Below are 24,533 nucleotides of genomic sequence, written 5' to 3' on the forward strand. Positions count from 1 at the left end.
GGCAGGAAGAAAATTTTTCTTGATTCAGATATACACCCCTAAGCGTGCACACACACACACACACACTCTCTTTCTCACACACTCTCTCTCCCACACACACACACACTGTCACACACACACACACACACACACGCCTCCTCAGCAGAGTGGAACTCTTGGACTTCTCTGCCTCCTGGTGAGTTTCTTTTAGCCCCCACATTCATCTGTGCCTTACACACAGTAGGTGCTCCATCAATGTTTGCCTAGTGGTAACATCCACAGATTGGTCCCCAGAGAGGGAAACAGATTTATTTTGGAAAATTCCAAGTATGTAAAGCAAAGTCATTTGGAGCAAACTGTATTCCTATAGCCTGAACCACCATAAGGTTGAAAGAATCTGGGTATTTGTGGGTGTGTCTGGACATATTGTGTGTGGGAGTGTGAGTGGGTGGTCTGGATGGGTGGGTAATAAGTGACAGGAGGGCCCTTGAAAATATAAAGGGCTCCATAACTACTGTAAAAATAAAACTGGGAATAGCATGCCCAGACCTCCAGTCATGCGGTGACCAAACCTGACCTTGGCAGAGATGAATAAATTTTGGAGATGGATTCAAAACTTATTAGCCAATGTTTTTGGTCCCTATGGGCTTTTATTTTTTCTTTTTTAAAGAACAGCTGGGTGGGTTTTTGGCAAGGCAAATGACTGCCACAGCCTGTAGAATTCCAGAGCCCTTCCAAGCTTTTTCTAGATTCTTTTGTATTAATGCTTTTTAATTTCTGGTTCATTATTTTCCTAATGGGATATGTCTTCTGGCTCACCCCTTGGTGAAAGGATATGATTTCTCACTGTCTCTGCTCTTAATTTCTTCCTTTATGGAAATTTTGTCTTGAAGACATAATTATGATCAGAAATACATTAGAAGTGTATTGTTTTTCCTTATTGTGTCATCCCATTCCTGATATCAGCATCTCTTAAGCATCACTGACTAGTAAAGAGATGGAAGTTAGTAAAACAAGCCATGTCATGGATGGACAATCCTTCTCCCAATTCCTCTGGCCTGGAGAAACAGAAAAGAAGATTCAAGGCAGAAGACAGTTAAAATCATGTTCACATCAGGCTTCTAAATAGGTTGCAGTATATGATTTTCTTTTCTTTTCTTTTCTTTTTTTTTTTTTTTTTTTTGAGATGGACTCTTGCTCTGTTGCCCAGGCTGGAGTGCAGTGGTGCAATCTTGGCTCACTGCAAGCTCCGCCTCCTGGGTTCAAGCAATCCTCCTGCCTCAGCCTCCCAAGTAGCTGGGACTACAGGCTCCTGCCACCATGCCTGGCTGATTTTTTTTTCTTTTTTTGTGTATTTTTAGTGGAGACGGTGTTTCACCGTATTAGCCAGGGTGGTCTCGATCTCCCGACCTCGTGATCCACCCTCCTCGGCCTCCCAAAGTGCTGGGATTACAGGCGTAAGCTACCGTGCCTGGCCGCACTATATGATTTTCTGCACCTGTCCCAGTGCACAAACACATGCTCATTGGAATGTTCATTGTAATGGTAAAGGGAGGCAGGGCAAAAGGAAGTATTGATGGGATACAGAGGGAAATCCTATACTATCCATACCACGACTGCAGATACCTGACAAGTCTGAGTTGGTATATGTATGTCTTCATACATATATCTACTAATATACCATAGCGAGCTCGGTGATGTGTAATTTAGATTTTTTTTTTTAATTAGAGAAATAGCAGTTCACGAGGTTGGTAACACATCTTTAAACTTTGTGGTTATTTGGGGTATTAGGTGGTAAGTCTTAGAAATAAACTTTCTTAGATGCTGGAGATTACATGCTACAGGTTTAGACATTAAGGAGTGTCATAAAACTAAAATTTTCTCTAAAAGTACATTGATAACAACCTTCACACTATATCCCTATTTCCTTTACACATCTTTTGAGGTTTACCTAACCATTCCCAACTAATCAGCCTAATTCTTGATTCCATACTACCACCTCCTTCTTGTAATTGCTGTGTACATTTGTGTGTATTTGTGTTGATTTTGTATGTTTTATTTCTTTCCCATTAGACCATAATCTCATTGGGGATAGGAATCAGTACATTTTTTTTTGACCCAGGGTCTCATGCTATTACTCTGGGCTAGAGTGCAGCATCAGGATCTCAGCTCACTGCAGCCTTGCCCTCCGGGGCTCTGGCGGGAATCAGTAATCCTTATTCTGTAGCCCCAAGTGCCTGGGATTATTTTGTAAATCCTATGCATAGTCAATAAATGAAGAACATATTCTACTCTCAGAGGAGCAATTTAATGCTAGGTTGGCTTGTTTTACTAACTTCCATCTCTTTTCTTGTCAGTGATGCTCAAGAAATGCTGATATCAGCGATGGGATGACACAATTAAGAAAAAAATACACTTTTAAAATTATATAATGCTCTTCCAAGTCAAGAGTAAATTGCCTATTGATTTTCCATGGCTTTGTAGGTAGCAAAATGGCATTTAGACTGCTGGTATACATTTCTGATCATAAGCAATTATCCATCTTTTAATCAAATATAAACTATCTGGTTAGTAAATATTTTAAAGTCAGTTTCTCTTGAGGTGTTCTAATTCTTCTTGGAGCATTCTATTGGACCGCCCACTATCATCATTTCCTGAATTTTAAGCCTGGTCCCATAGTCCAAAGAATCACACATGGAAAATCAGCTGAATACATTTGACCTATTTCTGAACAAGGTTCTATGTCCTCCGACACCATTAACCAAAACAACTGACTGTAAGTGCTAGTCCTTATAAAATGCAAAATTGCTGCCCTAGCTCATGAGTTCAATCCTCTCCTCAGTACTTTTGCTGGATTGCAGACTGATTCATGCTTCAGCAACTTTTCTCCCACTGTAATATTTGGCTATGTGGGTCCTAGACACACTGCAAAATGCATTCTACAGCTTTCCTCCTCTTCTCTCTGGAGATCCAGCATGTCTCCCTTGGCATATCACCAAACTGCTTCTGTGTGCTGTTCTGCCTCTCTGCATTACTACCATCCATCCTGAGCTTAGTTCTCTTAAGAGACTCCCTTTATTCAGCTGTCTTTGTGGAAAGAGCTACTGAATGTATTTAGAATGAATTGCCAATTAATTGGCAATGATATATTTTGGAAAGATGTGCTCCTCGTTCTATCTCTTGGAATATAAGATCTTCATCCCAGTGCTTCAAATTCATTCATCTATCTATTAGCCTGGGAGAAAACTATAATTTGTTTTATAAGGAATTCAACCAGATAGATAGGAATTAGTCAGATTCTAACACACAAGATAGATTTTGAACAAAACAATAGGCTTGAGAGGCAGCCAGGCATTGTTGAGAAAGTTTGTTCCAAATAAATTCTTTGCTCCTTTGGCATATGAACAACTTAGCTTGAAGTGCTCATTCTCTCAGAACACCCCTCTAGCGTAGAGAAGATGACTGTTCTGCTACAATCCCCAGGCGAGCTCTATGGCAGCAGAGGGGTAGTAAAAGAAAAGGCCGCCCCTCTTTTGGCTCTAGGGATTGTGAGATAAAGCGGGTGGGAGAGTAAATCAGTGAAGCAATCGAACATCTCTCTCCCCGTTTACTGTAAAGTAAATAGTAAGCTCCAAGAAGCCGGTTAGGACTTGGGAGGTGGCCAGCTTACAGGCTGCCTTAAACTAACCTGGGTCACAGTCAAATGAACCAGAGAATGTAGTGAGCTCAGGCAGAAGAAACTTTGAGGTCATCCTTTCCTGAGGCATTCTTGGTTCCCTTGTGCACAGACAAATTCCAGAAAGAACTGGAAATCTGGTTAGGAAACGGCAGAGCGGGTGTCACTGTATTGGAGAGGGTGAAACAATTCTGTAGCAGGAGTTGCAAGGCAGACCCCTCGAACTAGGGCCTAATGATAGTCACAGCCAAACCTCATAAGGGTCTCTAACACCAATAGGAGCTGAGGTGAGGCAGAGTCAGCCAAGGGTCACTGCTGAGCCCTGCCAAGCCCAAGCTAAGACCTACTAGATGGAAAGTTAAACTGACCACAGACCTCAGCTGTTGTATGCCAGTGAGGCAGGCAGCACCTGTGTTGACAAAGATGGTACCCCAGAGACAGAGGGAGGGGCCGTTGCTCCTGAACACCCTGACTCTTCCTTTATGGACGTTGAGCTCCCACCAGTCATACTGCTCTTCCTCGTTCATTCATGTATCACTGCCTTTAACGCAAGGATGGAAGGCTTTCAAAGAAATTAGAATTTTTTTTTAACAAAAAAGATGTTAAATACTTCTTAAAATAGACTTTATGTTATGGATCAAACTGAATTTCTGTTTAACTATATTTTTGGTAATTTTTTCTCACCTACCTTTTGAGAAACCAGATTGTTTACTGATAAAATACTAAACCTTACATTTTTTGGTCTTCTCATTTGCTCTTCTCATTTAGTGACTCACACCACATAATGACTAGCAGTAGCCGAATAGTTAGCCTCTCCTAGGATATGAATATTTTAATAGGTCATTCTGAGGGGTCCAACTTTGTATACTGAAGGACTTAATTTTAAGGTTTAGAAAAGTTGTTGGCAAACTATAGCCCACAGGCCAAATCCAGCCTACCATCTATTTTTGTAAATAAAGTTTTATTGGAACACAATCATGATCATTTGTTTACATATTGTCTGTGGCTGCTTCAGGGTTATCATGACATAGTTGAGTAGTTGCGTTAGAGACCATATGGCTTGCAAACTGAAAGTGTTTATTCTCTGGCTTTTTATAGGATGTTTGTCAACCCCTGATGTAGAATAATACATGGTTTTATTGAGCATCTTGTCCAGTGCCCTTTCTGAACAGATGAGGCCACTGAGGCCTGATAATTTAAGGTACACATCCAAGATCACACAAAGTGTAAGGGCAGAGATCAGGATAACAAACAGTGGACTTTTAAACATGGTGAAAGGCAAGTGGGGGAAATCTGTACAGAGTTGAGGTCTTTTGAACAGTCTCATCTTAAATAATGCTCCTGAGATTGCATGATTATTACGAAAAAGCGTACTAACAAACCCAAGAGGAAAATAAAAATAATAAATGAAAATCCCCTTCAACCTGTGAAATCACCTGGATTTTATGACAGTGGAAAAGACTCAGTTCAGTTAGTGGCTCTGTGCCCCCAATACTCATAAAACCTGCATTTTGGGACATTCACATATTCTTGTTATATATTAGATAAATGAGTCCCCAAAGAGGCTCTAGTTTATCAAGTTACTCAGTTTAGAGATTTGAGAAAGAACCTAAAAAATTGATTACTAGACTCCAAAATGAGACTGCGACAACCAGGGGCTGGGGGTTGTCTATAACCCTGATCTTTTCTAAAAGGCTGTCAGAGAAACAAGGTCCACATGATTTAGTGCCACCTCCCAGGCTCTTGGAGAAACACTGAGGAACAGAACATAGACCGGTTGCCACGTTGCTATCTCTGTCTTTCATTCCACTGAAGAGTCCTCTCTACCTGCTTTCATTTTACTTCCTATCCTCATGTTCACTTTTTACCCCCTGTAGTTAGGAGGTGACCCTGCCACTCCATTGAAATAGGGAGAGTTTTTCAGCCCTCACCTCATTTGACCCCTCTGCGATAGCTGACATTTTTGCCCACACCCTTTTGAATAATGTTCTTTCCTCCCTTGGCATCTCTAATGCCCTGTTCATGTGATTCTCCTGACTTGTTGCCTCTCACCAGCCTCATCTTTCATCTGTCCTCCATTCTCAGAGGTGGGCTATTCCTCAGGGTTACGATTTCTATCTTCTTTCCATCTCTTATATATTCACCTAGGAAATTTACTTATGCTCAGAGCTTTAACTACTAGCTAACTGGGGTTGTCTCCCAAATCTGTTTCCAGTCCACGTGCCTCTTCTGAGTGATAGCATTTATTTCCATGTGTCCACAGAACACCTGTAGTCAATGTGCTACAAGTATCTCAAACTCAAAGTCCAAAGCTGAAACTATAATCTTTCCCCTACACCTGATACCTTCTCTGGTATTCTAAATTTACTAACCATCTACTCAGCTCTCTCCAGTGACTCCCTGGATCTATAAAGAATGAAGTTTCTGAATTCCACAAAGCCTTCCATGACCTGGCTCAGGCTAGCCTCCTTGTGTACTTGGTCTCCATTCTGCAGACCCTTGCTTTCCTCATTACTATATTTCTGTTCCTTTGTTCTCCTTGGAGTCACTTCCCTGTTAGTTCAATAAGCATCTATTCAACTTCCAAGATTCAGTTCAAGCACTGCTTTCTCTGTAATCACCCAACAAAACACCGGGCACTAGAAAAGGAAGGCCAGAATCCTTACTTCCTCACCTTTGCACTTTGAAGAGCTCTGGAATTCATCATCCCGACAGAACAACTATGTGGCAGCAACTTGCTCCTTTTGGGCAAGGCTCTAGTTTGTTGTGGAATTTTCCAGTTCTCCCACCCATCTGGGATTATCTTACTAGCCTCGCTTTAATAACTGCAGGCCAACTGAGTGGTAATTCTTGGAGTAATTTCGACAGAGTGTTGTCAGTGAACATTCTTCTGGAGAAAACAATGCAATAACTAGAATGGGGACAGTCTGGTTAGGAGCAGAGTATAGCACGTTATTCAGCACTTAGTACATTACAAAGAGGTAGCATAGTGGGATTAAAGAGCATGGAGTCTGGAGTCAGAAGGCCTGAGTTTGAATTATGGCTCAGCTACTTACTAGCTTTGTGACTCTGGACAAGTTTGTTAGCCTCTCAGTGCCTCAGTTTCTTCATCTGTAAAATAGAGATGGTGATAATAGTACCCCCCCAGATAGGATTGTGGTGAAGGGTGTGTGTGTGTGTGTGTGTGTGAATATGTATATGTATATATGTGCACACACATATGTTTCTTCGAATAATGCATACCATTTAATGTGTTACCTCTTACTATTTTTAGCTTGTTAGATGACGAAGGGGAAAACCAAATTCAGTAGCCTTGAGAAAGATCATTTTTAGCCAGAGGGTTGAGTAGTTTCCCTCTTTTACACCAGTAAAAACAAGCAAACTCTCATCTCTCCAATTAAACTGCACACTGAATAACAAGCTTATATACCTTGTGTTTGTTTAGTCCTTTGTACTAGGCAAATAACTTTCACTTACTGTTATATTAGGTTGCAGTAAAAGCAAGAAAAGAATAAACAGACTGTTGAACATATAATTCTTTGTTTTATATGCAAATACTTTGATGAATGTCTCCTTAAATAGTTTGAAAAGCAATTATAGAAACTTCAAACACTAGGGAGTTTTGAACACTATTAACATGAACCACTGTAGACCTCAGTATACATGATCTCTATGGCATTTGCTCCTCACAACCACCAAATCCCAAGAGATAGCATATATAGGTTTATTGCCTTCATTTTCAGTATAGGAAAACAATAAAAAATTAACATACAAGTTCTATTTTCTGACTCCCTGTCTGATGTGCATTCCATTGTTCTTTTAAAAAATTTTAACTTTGTTTTACGTGTATAATATTTTTTTTAAAAGTCGGGCTGTGCTGAATCAATTCATACCCTAGAGATTCTATCTAGAGGCCCTCAGTGCCCTTTTGATAACTTTTTCCAAATTTGAGGAATTTTTATCATAATTTTTATATCTTCATTGTTACTGATAGTGACCAAGAACCCTAGTGGTGCAAAAGAAACTAAGGAGAGCTAGGGGATAACAAGAAGTAGAAAATAGTGCAACAAAGAAAACAGACATATTATCTATTTGCCTGTTGCCGCTTAGCCAACGCTTTGTTGCATGGCAGTTGTGATGCAAAAATATTTTTTCTCAACATATAATATTATTTGGATACTTTGTGTTTAAAGGCTTTTAATAATTGCTGACATGTCCTAAGATCATAATTTCAGGAAAACAAAGAGATTTGATGTGACAGCTCTTGAAGTGGCAGCCCTTTAGCCAGCTGCAATGGTTTAGCTTACTTGCCCTCAGCATTTTACTTTCCCTGATAGTTGATAACCAAATGCAATTTATGAACAATATATTTCTTCCTGAAGAAACTTCTTGTTTGGGAAAAAATACTAGGTATATTAGTCCATTTTCATGCTGCTGATAAAGACATACCCAGGATTGGGTAATTTATAAAGAAAAGAGGTTTAACGGACTCACAGTTCCACGTGGCTGGAGAGGCCTCACAATCATGGTGCAAGGCAAAAGGCACATCTTACATGGTGGCAGGCAAGAGAGAATGAGAGCCAAGAAAAAGGGGAAGCCCCTTATAAAACCATCAGATCTTGTGAGACTTATTCACTACCACGAAAACAGTATGGGGGAAACCGTCCCCATGATTCAATTATCTCCCATCAGGTTCCTTCCACAACACATGGGAATTATGGGAGAGATTATTCAAAATGAGACTTGGGTGGGGACACAGCCAAACCATGTCACTAAAGAAAGAAATATACAAAGAATAAGTTATATTCTGGCTGTAGTTTAGTGTAGTGAGGGTAGAAAGAGGATGGGCTTTGGATGAAATAGATCTGGGATCTTGGTCTCTAGTTAGGGTTGTAAGATACGTAACTCTATCCCTTGCAACCCTTCAGACATGCTTATTCTAAAGAAATATTTATTGTTTGAAATACATATTTAACTAGCTATCTTGTATTTTTATTTGCTAAATCTGGCAACCCTATTTCTAGTTCTCCACTTACCAGAGGTTGGATAGGAATTTTACCTCGAGAGGATTAAGCAAGATACGCTATTTGAAATGCTTAGCATAGTGTCAGACACTATGTGCTGACACTTAGTGTTCCAAAAATATTTATTCTTTTTTAGATTCCACATGTAAGTGAGCTCATGTAGTATTTGTTTTTCTGTGTCTGGCTTATTTCACTTAGCATAATGTCCTCCAGGTTCATCCATGTTGCCACAAAAAAGTCAAACTCAAAGAAATAGAGAGTAGAATGGTGGTTACCAGAGGCTGGTGGGAACGGGAGGGGTGATGGAGAAAGGGGAGATGTTGGTCAAAGGGTATAAAGTTTGAGTTAGACAGAAGGAATAAGTTTTAGTAACCTATTGTACAGCATGGTGACTATAGGTTGCATATTTCAAAACTGCAAAAAGAGTAGATTTTAAATGTTCTTACCACACAAAAATGATAAGTACATGAAGTAATGGATATGCTAAATAGGTAGATTTAGTCATTCTACAATGCATGTATATATGAAAACATCACACTGCACCTCATATTTATATAATTATTTGTCAATTAAAAATGAAATGAAATAAAAACATTTCAAATGAAAGAATAAAAAGCAGAATTAACAATATTTAAAAATTTTATGCTTATCACTAATACATGTAAAAAATGAAAGTTACTTTTGTTACAATAATAGATCCCTTTATTTATAAACGTTGGAGCTACCATTGTGTGCCATATTCTATACCATGTGTTGTTCTAAGAAGCCCTTCACAGGTATTATTTTATTCATTTTTTTCAGTGATCCCATAAAATAGATATGACATTATCTCCACCGTGCAGATGAGACACAAAGAGTTTGGGTCACGGCCGACATCACACTGCTTATGGTGGTGCAGCCTCAGATCCCACTGTCAGACTCCGGAGTCTGCTTCTTCACCACTAAGCTATAATTTCTGCCTGTGACAAGCAAGGCCGGGTCCATTATGGATGAGCATCCTTTCATATTTGACAGAACCACTTCCCCTTAGCCCCTTTGTAACCCCGGGGCATTGGTGACGCTGTCCACCTGGTAAATCAACCATCCCTTTTGCACCCAGAGCTGATTTTATAGAAATCTAAATACGCTTTATTAGGTTTACATGTTAACACTAAAACAAAAAGAATGTTCTCTGTTTGCCTTTTAGTTGAGGCAACGCTTTGGTTTTATAGGCTTGTTTTAGTAAGTAATTATTCTGGTAATACCAAGGCCTCCTTTATTGAGTCATAAATGCATCCTGAACAACTCAAAATAACAGGCAGGCCTTTTCCTTTGGGCCTAGCAGGCACACACTGTTTAGCTAGATGTGAGTTGGCTTGGCTGCCTCTGCAGGTTTCTCTTTCTCTCTGGAAAGCTCCTATGAAACCATGTGAAGGGGGGAAAGAGGATCAGATAATTGGGATCTTTAAGATGGTTATTATAAAAAATGTTCTGGAACCAATTCAAATACCAATCAGAAACCACATTGTTCTACTAAATCACTTTCAGATGCCATATAAGACACAAAATACAATTATTTCCAGTTTAAAAATATAATGTTCCTTTAAAAAAAACACAGCATTTTATTTTATTATTTAAAAAAAAAATCTACCTTGGCTGGATTTCAGGCCCGTCACAGATGATGTACAGACAGGCTTTGTGCCTTTCCCTTTGGATTCGGAGCCTGTAGACCTCACTGTAATGTATTTAAAAGTTCCTTAAAATGGATGTGACAGCTGTTTTCTTTGTGTATTACAGAAATATACAGAGTTCAGAGGCTCCATGGCTACACTTTGGGCATGTATGTCATTACAGGAATGAAAAAAAGATGATGGCCAAATGCTGTATTAAAATCCCATTAGAAACGCCGGGAGAAATTTATGGCCCCAATCTCTTTTATCTGACAGGTATCAGTTTGGTGAAAGTTTTCTTTCTTGCCCTTTTCTCTCCTTCCCTCCTTCCCTCCTTCCCTCCCTTCTTCTCTCCTTCCCTCCATTTCTTCTTCCCTTCCTCCCTCTTTTATTACCTTCCAATTCCCTACTTGGCCACATAACATCTGAGTGTTGTCTTTACAACTGAAAAGGCAATATTATCAGATTTCTGTCAATATTTGCTTCTCTTCCTTGTTTTTATACATTAGACACCTTGAGGTCCCTTTCCCAGATATTTTTCTCCAGCTGAGGATTCATTGAGCCCATGATGGTTTGTCTGAGCCATCATTACTGTGATGAGGAGTAAGGAGTTAACACACCATGTGACCTCAGGAATAATTTCTGTTACAGCAGTTCCCATGTGATCCATCAGGCTCTGAACATGAATTTTAATGGGCTCAGAACCACTTCTTTGTCCTGAGGTCACTGGCTTTCAGAGTGAATCTTTCACAAACTGATTGGAACCTGAAGAATTTGCTCTGTCAAGAGAGGTATGGATTTTTGCCTTCAGACCTCTAGGACATGCTGTCACCCTCTGTGGAACAAGAGGGAAATACCAAACCATTACTTCGTTAAGTATAGAGTTACTTATGGATTAATATGGAACACCTCAGCCCACAAAGCTGCTACAAGCTCTGACAATAGGAGCAATAGGAGCCTGGAGGTCTCATTCTGGTCTGACTTTGCCACTTATAAGCCATGTGGTCATGGGCAAGTTGCTTTATCTCTGTAGGTTCAGTTCATTTAATGGTAAAAGGAGGACTGGCTTTGAAAATCTCTGATTTTGTGGAACTAGTTCAATGGGGGCAGATGGGAAGATGAAATATTGCTGTGAGATAGTGTCCCCAAGGATACACAACAGGTTTTTTCCCCAAAAGTTAGTAGGGAAAAACGAATAAATAATTCTATACTTCAGGGAACTCAGAGTCACTGATAACACCTCTGTTCACTTATCTAATGTTTTGTTCATCTCTATTTACCAGCCTAAAAGCCATTTAAGGCCAAGGATGGGCCACTCACCTCTGTATCCCCACCTCTATGCCTGTTTGTCATGTGTAGGAAAAAAGGCGTAAACTTTAGGTGGTATGGAGAATGAGGAAAGGGGAGGGGAAGGAGAAATCCAAAAGATAGGTGCAAAACCATGGGAGCAAATCAAGGCAGGAAATCAGAGAAATCAAAGCCAGAGAGCATCTCAGGAAGAGCTGATGGCTACCAGCACTGAATACCACAGGTAGGCAAAAACATGCTGCAGAAAGGCTGAGCAAAAGGCCCTGCAGCTGGGGAATATCAGTGGTCAGGCTATGGAGACTAGAATAGTTCCTCTATTGTTACTTCACCTTGCAACTTAAAAAAATATATACAGGCTGGGCACAGTGGCTTACACCTGTAATCCCAACACTTTGGGAGGCTGAAGCAGGAAGACTGTTTGGGCCCAGGAGCTTGAGACCAGCCTAGACAACATGGTGAAACCCTGTATCTACAAGAAATACAAAAAAGTTAGCTGGGGGTGCTGGAGCATGCCTGTATTCCCAACTATTAGGGAGGCTGAGGTGGTAGAATCACCGGAGTCTGGTAGGTCAAGGCTGTAGTGAGCCGTGATCACACCACTGCACGGCAGCCTGGGTGACAGAGTGAGACCTTGTTTCAAAAAACTTAATCTACATATATATACAGATATAGGCTTTTATTTTTCATTTTTATAAATTGGGAAATTTTATACATATATTTCTCTATATCTTGCTCTTTTACTTTTCAAATGCTGTGAAATTCCTCCAGGTCATTTGGGAGAGATCTAAACTCTCTATCTCAATATTTTTTAAAGCAATATTTGACAAAATTTGTATATATTCAAGATATATAACATGATAGTGTGTTATACGTAAACAATGTATAATAATTACCACGATCAAATTAAAGAGCACATCCATCATCACCCATAGTTACCATTTGTATGTGTATGTGTGTGTGTGGGGGGGGGTGTGCATAATAAGTACACTTTAAATCTGATCTTTTATTGAATTTCAAATAAATAATCAAAAAGTAAAAGCATTATTATCTCTAGAAAACAGGAAGACAGCACTGTCACTTAAGGTTGAATAAACGAAATATTGAAGAAGTTAATTTCACCAAACATTACACAGTAATAGAAGATAAGTGTCATGAACCCAAAATATCTGAGAGAGGTCTCAGTCAATTTAGAAAGTTTATTTTGCCAAGGTTAAGGATGCACCCGTGACACAATCTCAGGAGGTCCTGACAACATGTGCCCAGGATGGTTGGGGTACAGCTTGCTTTTATACATTTTAGGGAGACATGAGACATCAGTCAATATATGTAAGATGTACATTGGTTAGGTTGGGTAAGGCAGGACAACTTGAGGCGGGGACTTCCAGGTCATAAGTAGACAAGAGACCAAGGTAGCATTCTTTTGAGTCCTTGATCAGTCTTCCACTGAATACACAGCTGAGTCTGGCTCCATGAATCTGCATTTTTATATAACAATAGGGCAGAGGAAGTAATCAGATATGTATTTGTCTCAGGTGAGCCTCAGAGGCATGGCTTTGATTTCTTTCTGACCTTTGTCCACAAGGAATTTCCTTGCTGGCAAATTGCGAGGGAGATATGTAGCTTTTTATCTTTGTAGCTATCTTATTTAGAAATAAAATGGGAGGCAGGTTTGCCTGACATATTTCCTAGCTTGACTTTTCCCCTGGCTTAGTGACTTTGGGGTCTTGAGATTTATTTTCCTTTCACAGTGTCAAATCTATACTCCTGATGTGTCTTTTAGTTCCCACTCCCTTTAGACTATATTACACACTTCTTACTGACATGAAATGGGCTACTTATTGAACAGGGGCAGAATGGTCCAGTAATTGGCTAAGAGTACGTCAAGATCCAGCAGATTGATGTACACAGCACCGTAGGCTTACTTCCCACGACATCCTTGAATGAAATAAAAGGAAAAATCCAAACTACTTGGTAGTAAAGAATTGGAAAAAATAGCAGAAGATTAGAATAAGTAGTAAATGACAAATGGGAAATATGAATACTTGATGAACATTATGTTTAAATGACTATCTCAGCAGAACATTCTGTATCTACAGAAAGGATTGGCTTAAGTAAAGCTATTATGATGGTATTAAATGCCAACTTCAAATTAAGAGACCAACTCCAAAGCAGAAAAAGAAAATGTTTTTAAGCAGTACCCTTTATGTAATCTGGTATCAGTTTTGAGAAATAACAGAGTACATTCTGAGAAAAAAAAATTGGAAACACCTAAAGGGTAAAGAAATCATGAACCGGAAGTATGGATTTCTGCATTAAAAATTGTATCATTCTTTTTTTGGATAATAGTTAATAACACTCATGAGAAAAAAGTAGAGTAGATGTTATTTATTATAGTTTTTATAGACTATCTGGTTCAGAAATTGCAAAAGTATATTTTTAATTTATTTTGAGAGTTAGTTCCAATTGGCAGAGATTAAAATATGTTGCAAAGACTGCTTGTAGAAGAACCAAGAAAGGAAGAAGTCAAGGTGTTAGAGTTTAGGAAGCAATATGTTTTACATCTCTTTCTTATAAATATTTTCATTGCTTCTCTGAAAGAAAAATAAATTGGAACATTAATGAAATTGGCATTTAAGTCCTTAGTCTGAGAATGTTAGTGAACACTAAAAAATTGGCAGAATTGAGAGATGAAATTATTTCTCTTCTTTCTCTGGATTTTAGGAGAGATCAGAAGGAGAAAAATTATTTATTCAGTTACTCATTCAAACATTTATTTCTCCATGGTCACATTGGTGCCATAATAAATGCAACACAAAGATGTAAAAAGAAAATAGCTGTTCTTTATTATTTAAATTATCTTCCTCTTAATTTTCTTACCTGTAAAATGGAGATTATAACCACTAATTCTGAGAGTTATTGTGAGCATTAAATGTGATGACCTATGTAAAACAGCACAATGCTTAGTGTACAGGAATGGTGTTAATAACAAACATTATTGAGCACTTACTATGTGCTAGGTACTCTGTTAAATTTTTTGTGTACATTAATTCATCTGATGCTCATAACAACCTTATGGTGGATGGAATCATCTTAATCCCATTTTATGGTTGAAGAAACTGTTGTTTAGAGAGTTTAAGTAACTTGTCCAAGTTTGTAAGTACTTTGGCTGAGGTTCAAACTTAGAGAGTCTGACTCCATTGCTCATACCTGGGAGCTATTATGGTTATTACTTTAACTACTAGGCTAAGCTGAAATTGCAGCAATAGGAATTTAAATTCAGACATAACGTTCTTAACTATAGAGATTATGGGAAAAATGGAATGGAAGTTTTTAAAGTATGAAAATCCTGAGAGACTTTTAAGCACATCCCAGACGTCAGCTGGGGTCCTACTATCCCTTGGAGACTTAGGTCAATTTGGTTTAAAATTTCAATTTGGTACCAATACAAGTTTAGAGCTACTTCTACAATTTCTGTGAATTCTCAATGGCGTCCTTCTTCAAGTTTTCTTTGTCTTAGGTTCATCCTGCATCATCCAGACGCAATTTCTTCTTTCCCCAAATATGTCATTAGTTCAGTGGTTTTACTGAAGATCTGAGAGGTTATGGGAGAAGTAACATCACACACAATGTTACTAACTTCCTGGCCTTATCTCCATTCTTCCTCATTTTACACAAGAGGAAATATGCTTGATAAACATGCTGATTTCAACCACCTTGTAACCAGGACCCCAGGCAGGATTCTTCCTGTTGGCAGGTAGGCTGATCATGCCACTGCAGGTGAGGAGACAACCCTCTTTTTCATCCGTCTAGGTATTCTTCTTAAGCCTTGAATTTTGTTTCCATTAACAAAAGAAAAATAAAACCAGAATCATCAAAGCTAATGTAAGTCAATCCTCCACCTAAAGTCCTCCTGAAAGGCCAAGAGGTCAAAACTAGAAGCAGTAAGATTACATTAAAAGTTAGAAATGTTAGCCAGGCCTGTCAGCGAACCCATAATCCCAGCTACTCTGGAGGCTGAGGCAGAGAATTGCTTGGACCCGGGAGGTGGAGGTTGCAGTGAGCCGAGATCGTGACACTGCACTCCATCCTGGGCAACAAGAGCAAGACTCCATCTCAAAAAAAAAAAAAAAAAAAAAAAGACAGAAATGTTTCTAAAGCATTCATTTGTATGGACCACAGTGAGGGGATTCCTTGCCACCTGATTTCCTGTTGGGTTGGGCCAAAGGGAAGCCCTGGCAGGAGATTGGAAAGAAGGAAGAGAACAGGGTCAGGTTGTTTATTTACTTCAGTCTCCTTTTTGGACACTATAGCCAACTAAATATATAGCTTCCCTTAGTCTTGACACATGCAAAACTTTTTTTTTAAATTCATGTTGAAAGGAATGCTAGAATGTTTCTTCTAACATTGTTAGAAGAATGTTAGAAACTATTTCTTCTTTACAAGGGAATTGTCTTTATAATAGGCCCACTTGCCTGCAAGCGATCTGTATAAAAGCAGATTGGTACAGAGAGATCTGAGTTCCAATTCAGGCTTGGTATCTACTAATTTAATGAAAGGAAGGTTTACGATAGTCAAATCATGTATTTACCAGTGCAGTTCATCATTTAACATATAATTATTGAGTATCTAGTTGTATCAGGCCCTGTGCTAGGCACTGAGAAAACAGCAGTGAATGACAAGCTCCCTGCTTTCAGGGTGCTTACATTTCAGTGGGAACAAAAATTCTGTAATATTCTAAGAGAAAAATAAGGCAGGGCAAGAGGACAAACCATTATAGGGGAGGGGCCCCGAGATAAGGTGACATGTGAACAGAGATCTAAATAGAATAAGAGAGGGAGCCATGTGGAAATTTAGGGGAAGAGTGTCTTAGGCAGAGGGAACCGCCAGTTCAAAGGCTTTGAGACTGGAGTGTGCTTGGTGTGTTTCAGGAACAGAGCAGAAGCCAGAATGGTGGCTGGAGCTGACTGAGGCAGAAATGGGTAAAAGATGAGATCAGAGAAGTAACCTTTCCTTTCTAGCAAATTCACCTAATTTTCCTTTCTCTACTGGATTGTTGTGAAGTCTTAAAGTTTGAGCGCAGTGTTTATAAAAGGTGACTAATGGAATATTCCTCGTGTGAGAAGTCCTGATGGTTCTGACATGGGGTAGGGTTCACACCTTGTTTCCACATTTCTCTAGATTCCTTTCCTATCCTTGTAATAGCCCAGCAAAAATTCATATTGTTCAAAAAAACTGAGAAATACTTTATTTTTAAGTCATAGCCTGATTTCTAATCAAGTGAATATTTTTTGGCGTGATTAGAAGTGAATTTCTTTAGCTCCAAATTAGTTTCCAGCCTTTATTTATTCCATTATGATTTATGTGGCCACGCATGCTTTCTGTAACCTTCCATTATTTTTCTGGATCCATGTTTTGGCTAGGGCAGTCAGTCCTACCCACCATAATATAAAGAACTCTTACAGATTTTTAAGGAAGTTTTTCACTTATAGAAAGTAATAAAAGTATTAATTTCCTTTTCAGAGTATTTAAATGGATCATAAAACAGCCTCATTTACTGAGCCTACATTTCCTTGTGTCCCAAATAACCAAGAGAGGGTGTATGGTCTAGGGCACTAAAGCATTTATGCACACTGGTGGTCTGAAAGGTTTAATGTCTCTTCCTGGAGTGATTAATTTAAAGCAGGGCAAGACTGGCTCAACATTATTATTTCATCTTAAGTGCATCTGGAAATCCAGAGTGAGCCATTATTTAACTCTGTTGAAGAAAAAGAAATGCATGTTCATAATTCTTACCTACTACTAAAGCAATTCCTCAATTGTTCCTTGTACCTAGGAGGCAAAGCTCATATCACCTTGAACAGGAGACAGGAAGTGGCAGAGTCCTTTCTGTCTATTGATGAGGCAGGGACTTAGGGAGCAGAGTAATTCGAATTTAGTGAGGCATGAGGCTTCTATAATTTTATAAACTGAGCAAAAAACTGATAATTTATTTATAAAGAAAAAATAAATCCCAAGAATTAACAACTAAAAAAATTCACCAATATTATAAACATCACAAAATCAAGAAAAATAGCATAATATTTTAAATTAGTTAACTCCCTGACTTACTGCTATGCATTCTTTTTACATTTTTGACTGCATACTCTTTGATGAAACTTTCTTACTGATAAGATTCTGTAATATTTTATACAGAGAGAATATAAAGATATCTTAGTCTTTCCTTTAGCACAGTTGATTGAAATTTACTTTGTATTACTCATAGTTTAGATGACCATAACTGTGGCTTACTACAGAGACTTATTTGCTGTTTTTTGTACTGCTCCCAGTTTGTGGTCTATCAATATGGGAATTTTGATAGTTCTAGTATTTCTTAGCAATGGTTTAGGTTCAGAAACACATGCTGAGAAAATGAGTTCTTGATTGTATGTATCGATAGAGAAAAACCTGGGATAGGAAAACCTGGGATAGTTCTTGACTGTAGGTATTGATAAAGCAAAACCTGGGTAGATTAGGGTACTGTGTTTCGGGGCATGCTGTACTTTCAGGAATCCTTCACTGTAGAGATTAATGTAGGTAAGCAGTACAGGGGAAAAAGTGCCTCTGACACACACACACACACACACACACACACACACACGTGCACACACAGCTGGGTCTGAGTCCCTTCCTTCCGTAAGTACCCTTTCAATGATATTCTGTATTTTTTCCCCCTATTCAAGTCTGTCTGTGATGTATATTTTAACTTGATCTCATCTAGATAGGATGTTGGCACCCTGTGCTTATGTGTAGTATTTTGTTGGCTACTGGCACTTGGTTGAACATATGGCAAGTACAAGGTTAATCCACTCACTTGGAAATAGTAGCAACTCTTCTTGACATAACTGTATCTTATAGAGTCCATTTATATTTTGCTGCGATTTGAGAAATTTGGCTCTACTTATACCAGAAACGAAATAGGCTGCTTCAAACTTTTTTTTAAATTTCTTCAGTGAGAGCTTCCAATTAAAAGGAAGAAGGAAGAGCAGGACATATTTTCTGTAAAAACAAAAAATGCCACACGGTGCTTACCGTACCTGGCTGATTTCTCTGTTAGGAATATAAACTTCACAAGGCAGAGAGTATTTTTCTTATCAGGTATCTTCTTTGTTGCTCTCATGCCCCTTAAGAGAATTTGACAGAGTTTGTTCCCACTTCCACATTTTTAAGTTGACAACTAAAATGTTTAATCATGAGTTTATATAGTTTCAAAGGATATAATTTCTTGAACATTTAAATGGAAATTTTTAAAGTAAAACTGTCACCTCATTTTTAAATGAGCACTTTTTACAGGAATTTTATATCTACTGTCATCTATTTTAAAGGCATACAAATATCTTCTTTAAAAAGTAGACATTTTTGTAGTTCTTTTTTCTCTTTGATATTTTACTTCCATTCCACTTCCTCTTAGACTTTTACAAATGCAATATATTTTTAAAAGTGAATATCTGTTATTGGTTACCCTTTTATATGCCTATACAACAAAAATTTTAAAATTTCCATTCTGTGTTTTTTTCACTGTCTCCATAGTCAGAACTTTATGTCTAAATTTAGATTCCTTTTGCTACATTTTTAGCTCTGCCTACTCGTTGCAATAAAAATTTTCTATGGTCCTAGAGTTTGAAGACCTACAATTTTCTTCTGTATTATCATAACAGTTATTTTTCATATGCAAGTGATCAAAAATACACAAAAATTATAATTTTTAAATATCAGAAATAATATTGTATTGGAGATGCTTTTCTTAGTATGATAGGTGGTCAGGGTTTATGGTGCTTTGATTAAATGAGGTGACACAAATATTTCAAATTGTTCCTTTGTTTGACATCCCAGAGATTATTACATCGCAAGGCAATGCACCGCTCCAACAGGGATGACGAAGTGAATGGGAAGGAAAAGGTTATAAAGAGTTCATGGAAGGCACCTAGGCACACTACTTTTAGGAAAGAGTGGATGTGGAAGCTGAGTATCTGGAAATTGATTTCCTTAAAACAGTTTGTGTTTGCATGTCTTCTGAAAAGTTTTATGTACTCCCAAGTGTAAGTATACTTGTTCGAAGAAGCTGCTCAATATAGTTCTTAAAATAGTCTACAGACATTTTACCCCAGCATAGTAAGAAATAGGAGTACAGCCAGAAATGAGAGTGGGAATGATTAGAGAGACTTCTTTGAGGCCTTGGTGGTGGGTAGGAGCACAGTGGGCGGGGCTCTTTTTAGATGTGCTTTAATCATCAGGAATTCTGATACAATTATATGTTGACTATGATACATAAGCTTCATTTGATTACTGTTGCCAAATATTTTTTGCTCTTCACAAAGTAAACCTCTTTTTAAAACTTTTTAACTGGCAAATAATAATTGCATCTATTTAGGGGGTACATTGTGATGTTTTGATACATGTTTACATTGTGGAATGATTTAATCTAGCTATTTAAATGTAGTGAAAATAACTTAAGCTATTAATCTCAGCCTTGGTGGCTTCTCCTAGTTTATGCTTACACAGGAGGCCGTATTCATTGTGAAATGCCACAGACTCTCACAAACAAGAGAAGAAAATGTAGAGAAGCCCCTCAAACAAAATGCACTAGGTTAATTAATACTGCCAAATGTGACCCACTTAAAATTGTTCCTAACATCAGTTCATGATTTATTTCAAAAGTTCTTAATATTCGAAAATGCTCAATAATTTAAATTATTTCAATGTATATAGCAAATAAACCCTGCTATTAAAACAAAAGAATCAGGTTCATTTCAGAAGAGTGAAAACTAGCAAGATCTTACTGTAAATCAACTGTTTGTTTTCAATTATTTGGCATGAGATCTTACATATTTTTAACCCATGTTTTAATTCTCTTAGATACCCTGTTGCAAAAGTTCTGAAACAGGGTGAGAAAAAGTGTTCTTGTAGCACGTTGGCAATGGGAGCCTCACTTCACTCTGTTATGTGATGTCCCGCCCAGTTTTTAGTTAAACCTGGAAACACCTTTGTCCTTAGGTGAAGCGGCAAGTCTTGCTTAAGCAAAGCTGGTGAAATCAGAGCCTCGTCCAAGGCTCAGAAGTGTTTGTGGGGAAAAGGAAACACCTTTTGTGGGAGAAGGAAACAAGGGAGAAGAGAGGAGGAGGAAGAAATTGAAAAAGAAGGGGAGGAGAAGAGGAAAAGAAAAAGAGATGTTGAGAGAAAGAAAAACAGAGAGCTGTGTGTGATTGGATGCCATGACTCCTCAGTCTTAGTGCTAATGCCGTTGTTACCTAACTCTATTTAGGGAACTTGCCAGAACACAGAGAAGCTTTGTGGGCCCGGCTTTCAGAACTTACGCAACAATCGTTTTGGGAGCAGACTGAAAATTTTACAAGAGAACTAAGTTCTCAAGAGACTGACAGTGTGACCAAAAGATCAAAGGTTTGGTGCAGTGGGACTAAGTTTCAGGAAGCCTTTCAAATTGTGAAGATTTTCCTCCCTGTTATGGCAGTTAAGACATGTGAAAATAGTAGTTCGAGACACTTATAAGCAACTTTCTTCTTAGTTCACAATGTTCAATGAATGTCAGTGCCCTCCAAACCCATGAGAACAAAGCAGGCAACCAGGATGATTACTCCCAAATCATTGATAAAAAGAGAGAGAAGTACAGAGATACACAGTGATTTGTGTGAGTTGCCAAAAAGTTGCACAGTCAGTTTGACAACTGTTATTGCCTTCAGGTTGACAAATTGCAAAAGCAGCATTGCTGTGTATGGGTGGGGAGGGAGGAGGAATTGCATGAGTAAGAATGAGATGAGCAATAGTTAGGTGGGGTGGAAATGAAATCTTAACAGTTATTGGGGATTCTGATGTATTTATGAAACCAAAAGATGATCTAAAAGCCATACAATCAGACTTAGATTAGGGCAGTCTAATATAGTGTGTTGTTTTTGAAAATATGGCATGATAATTAATAGCAACTCTTTTTTTATACTTGCTTGGTTAACAGGAGGAAACACAGATAAATTAAATACTGGTTAGCAATCTTTAATAACCAGGAGATGCTTAATATTTATTTTGAAATCTGCAACATTTTATAAATCATTGTTTTGGCTGGTGGGACAAACTCAGAATCTGGAACCCACAGAAACCCTTCAATTACACCAAGGCTTTCCAGTTCATTGCTACTGCACTGAAGAACAGTCTTCACAACTATACCTGGAACTTATTAGGCCAGGAAGGCAAGGCGTTGGTATGTGTTTTTATTATAGTTAAACTTATCTGGATTTAAAAGGCATTAACTATCTTCTGATTTCTTCCTTTTTCTTCAATTGTACAAGAGTGTTTCAACTGAATATTGCAACTGACGACAACCACTCTGCATTGATCACCTATGGAATGATCAACTTTTAACCCTTTGAAGTTTCCTAAATGTAAGCCTTCTTCTTAAATATCCTTAAAGCAGCATTTTTAAGCCTGTAAAGATCCATGAGCCCAAGAATCCCTGCCTGAAGTACTTTTGGCTTCAGTCATCCAGTTTCAGTCTTCCCATTGTTCAGTTACCCAGATAACAGTTAACCAGATCCTGGTTTTCTCTGCCTTGTGGCTAAAGTCATGTTTACCCCAATTGATAAAAATAAAAATTAAAATTATTTATGCAGAAATTCATTCTGGTACTACAACTCTCCTTTCCATCACAATTAGAAGCTTAACCATGATATGCAAAGTGCATTCTGAGGATGACTAACTAGTCATAGTTGAAGGGTTTGGATAACAAAATAGCAAAATAGGACAGGGCCAGGTAATAGTCCTCATCTAAATTTTACTCCAAGGAGCACCAGCACTATTATCAACTCCCACTGCAGTTAAATTAAGATGCTTTTTTCAGAAGGAGTGAACATTCAGACATAGTAAATTTACAGGGGCGGCTTCAAAAAGTGACGTGTTTCTCCTGGATTATTCCACTCAGAATTCTAGTTAGGAACAACACTGATTAACCCCAGAACACAGTTTCCTGGAGAATCTTCTATTATCCTGACTAATTTCATGAACTTAGAGAAAACGTAGAGAAGCTTATAATTAATTATGGCCAATTATGCAAAGGTAAACCTCTGCCAAGCTGTATCTATACAAAGATATGAGACTGACTTTATTTTTTCTTTTCTGGAAGGAAAGAGGCACTCTGAATTCAAAGGCTGTTTGAATGAACTGACTGCTTCAGCACTGCCTTGTAGATATTGTCCATTCAAATAAAAGACAATAAATATCTGACTGAATTTTGTTAGCACGTTAAGACATTTATTATAAAAAGATTTAGGAAGAAAATAATGGCCACAATTCTTCAGAATACATGCGTACGAATGTGGCAAAGCACTGTGGTGTTGCAAACTCAAGGTAAAACGAAGTGAATGAGAAAACAAATTTCCCCACAGTTAAGTTGTATCACAATGTTTATTTATCTTGAATTCACCCATCTTTATCCCATTTCTACCAGTGCTGCTCTGGCCAAGTCACCTCGCTGAAATCTCCACTTCCACTTGTGCACCCTGCCAAGCCACTCTCTACACAGCTGCCAGAGTGATTACAAAAACAACACGGGATTATGCTACCCCTGCTTATCTAAAATTTGTCAAAATGCCCATTACACTTTGAATAAAATACAGATTCCTCTCAGATTTCATTTCTTATCATGTCTTTCTCAATCATTATGTTCCAGCCTCACTGACCTTCTTTCTGTTCCTGTAAAATATTCCTGCCTCAAGGCCGCAGGCCTACGACCTGCAGTTCTCTTTTTCCCACATGTGACCAGGCTCTCTCTTAGCCATCAGGGCTCATATAAGCTCTTTCCGTTCTGTCTAGGCATCTTATCAAAATCAACCTGTGTATTATTCATTTATCACATAATCTTGTTTTATTTTCCTCATAGCACTCTCACTTTCTGAAATTATCTTTGTTTATATGTTTAATACCCTTCTTTTCCACTAGAATGGAAACTCAAAGATCAAGAAACTTGTCTGGCCTTTTCACTGTTGAATTGCCAAAATTTTGAACAGTACCTAACATACAGTAAAGGCTCAATAAATAAATAAATGTTCAGCTCTCTTGGCTGTCTCTGCAGTGATCGAGAATATTTTGATGTCTCTCAAAGGAACTATATGCTTATAGTAGTCTCTGTAGTTCTTGGGTTTGAGTTGTGGAATTACGTGTAGGTGAAACAAAATTATAATGAAAACCTTCGTTTTTAAACCCTTTTGGGCAGAGTCTCATAGAACCTCATTTTATAGACAAGTAGGGTCAGGGATTTGGGAAATGGGGAATTAAATTAGTATTTTTGAATGCTTATTATGTTTTAGACACTGTGATAGGCATTTGATATATGTAAAGGCAATGTGCAGCCTTCTAAATTGAATTCCATATGACTTAGAGTGTTTAGGAGGATGGGCTTGTGATCAAGACTGTATGAAGTCAGGGATAGTTAGATAGAATTAGGGATAGCAAAGGGACAGATGCTAAGATTATGAGCAGTATGATATTGTAGGATATTGTAGAAAAAGTGTGAGCTTCAAATCAGGTCTGAGCTCAAATCCTAATCTGCCACTTTTACTAGTTGTGTGACCTTGCGTAAGGTACAATTTTAGTGTGGCTCATTTTTCTTATTTATAAGGAATAGAGAACAAACAGCATTTACAAATGATTAATTCACAGTGTTGTGAAGATTTAATGACATAATATTTTAATATGTAAAATAACTAGGCCTATTGACTTTCACATAATAGATGCTTAATAAGTGGCAAGTTACTATGACATACATTATTAGTTACCTACCCAATAGCTATACTTCCTTTTTTCTTGACAATGGAGCCCTAATTTTGTTCAGAGTAGTAACATCTAGTCCAAATGATG

At 38.1% G+C, this 24,533-nt stretch overlaps 1 long non-coding RNA gene across 1 annotated transcript in view; it reads left to right on the forward strand.

Moving 5' to 3' along the window:
* LOC134734527 (uncharacterized) overlaps nucleotides 1–23,480 on the forward strand; it is a 64,018-nt gene extending 40,538 nt beyond the window's left edge. The window contains exons 4-8 of the long non-coding RNA XR_010117623.1: nucleotides 19,506–21,071; nucleotides 21,640–21,882; nucleotides 21,971–22,063; nucleotides 22,801–23,024; nucleotides 23,125–23,480. This is a non-coding gene — a long non-coding RNA (uncharacterized lncRNA). The remainder of the gene's footprint in view (nucleotides 1–19,505; nucleotides 21,072–21,639; nucleotides 21,883–21,970; nucleotides 22,064–22,800; nucleotides 23,025–23,124) is intronic.
* The last annotated feature ends 1,053 nt before the right edge of the window (nucleotides 23,481–24,533 follow it).

The sequence above is a fragment of the Symphalangus syndactylus genome, chromosome 12 (assembly GCF_028878055.3).
Source record: "Symphalangus syndactylus isolate Jambi chromosome 12, NHGRI_mSymSyn1-v2.1_pri, whole genome shotgun sequence".
Taxonomy (NCBI): domain Eukaryota; kingdom Metazoa; phylum Chordata; class Mammalia; order Primates; family Hylobatidae; genus Symphalangus; species Symphalangus syndactylus.